Source organism: Cynara cardunculus (genome assembly GCF_001531365.2).
Source record: "Cynara cardunculus var. scolymus isolate 2C chromosome LG 2, CcrdV1, whole genome shotgun sequence".
NCBI classification, from domain to species: Eukaryota; Viridiplantae; Streptophyta; class Magnoliopsida; order Asterales; family Asteraceae; genus Cynara; species Cynara cardunculus.
The window spans coordinates 3,697,395-3,699,367 of NC_037529.1; positions in this window are offsets into that span (position 1 = coordinate 3,697,395).

Below are 1,973 nucleotides of genomic sequence, written 5' to 3' on the forward strand. Positions count from 1 at the left end.
TCTTTTTGGTATTAACTAACATATAATATTTTTAAAGATTTTTTATAATTATATTATGAAATGTGGTAATTGATCAATTTTTCAAGATGTTATTTTTGGTTATTTTACATGTTTATAAGCTAGTTTTTGTTAAATATGATTTATTAATCAACTAACTGATATCAGTTACAAGCTAATTTATCAGTTAGTTTGCCAAATATAGCCTAAATTTAGATAACAATATTGTATAGTATATGCTATAAAAATATATAGACTATTGATAAGCATCTAAAAGAATACAAAATAAATATAAATACCAAAGACATGTACTATTTTTTGTAGTATTAAAAAATGGTAAAAATATTGTATTGATAAAAACAAAATGCATTAATGGAGAGATGTGGGCCTAGTGGGCCAACAGTCCATTATCCATACATTTAATAGTTGGCCCAGCCTAACCCAATTGACAACCCGCATTTAATAGCTGGCAGCCAGTCCACCTCTATTTTAGAGTATTTATTTTTATTTTTAATATTATTTATATATTCTCTCCGTCCCAAAATAACGACCACATTTTTCTCTTACGGGATATTTATAGGGTGTTTGCGATTGTTTATTTGAAACAACTTTTTTTTTTATAAAAGTCCTTATTAATTTATTATAAGTTAGAATGATTTAACTTTTTTAAAAACTCTTTATTACCAGTTTGGTACCAATATAAGTTGTTTATCTAAACACTCAAAAGTGTTTATTACCGGTGTCACACCCAAATAAGTCAATAAATTGTTTTTGTAAGCAATTTCAAACACCCCCCTTAGTTCAGATAAGAGGATAAAAATATAAATGAAAATGATAGACAATAGAAACGGGAATGGATTTTTATTCACCTAATTTATTTTTCTTTAATTAAAATTTGGAATTCTAGGGGAATAAATTCATTATATTATACAAAACTAAAAAGTTTATTTTATTTTTATTTTAATTAATTATTGCTTAATATCTTTAAATTTGTTTCGAAATAAGTGTCTATTTTTTCTATTTTACAAATTTAATTATAAGATGAAGAGATTTCTTTTTTCTATTATTAAGGGTAAAAAAGTCATTTATTTAATTAAAACCCGTAATAATTACACATTCTTAAAAACGTGTGTTATTTTCATTTATTTTGGGATGAAATGAGTATTATATATATATATATATATATATATATATATATATATATATATATGGGTTGGGTTCGCGTGAGACCAAAGATTTTTCGTAAGACCCATAAGACCAATTTATGTTTATTGATCAATTTTATAAGTTAATAATCTAATGGTTTAAAGTTACACAGTGGCAATTTTGTGATTATTGAGAAATCTCGTGACAATTTTGTGATTATGAATGTTCAGATTGTAGATCTAAATCCAATGATTGAGAATTGGTCTTACGGGTCTCTCGAAAAACTTTTGGTCTCACATGATCCCAAATATATATACATAGAGATAGAGATAGAGGGAGAGTTTGTTTCAAATGCAACTCATCACATTTATGAAAATGATGAGAGTTCATTTATTATGATTTAAATATTTATAGAAGATGAATAAACTTCATTAATTATAATCAATACTTTGGGGTTGTTTGTTTACCTCTTAATAGTTTCATTAAAAGGCAACATCTGAATCGTTAAGAGGTGAATCTTGTTTGACAAAAAAAAAATCTGCCTCTTAATGGTTCTAAAACCCTCTAAATGATTTTGTATCATGTATCTCTCTTAACCATTAAGAGCTCTAATTTCATTGTACAAAATTACCAAACATTTATATTTCATTTTGCACTATATCATGAGAGCCTCTTAATCATTCTGACCACTTAATCATTATGTACCAAACCATTCAGCAATTACCAAACAGCCCCTTTATATTAGAAAATAATCAAAACTTCTATGAAATTACATATTCATCAAATTAAATGAACGGTTGAGATTGAGTTGTATTGGTTGTACAAATGTA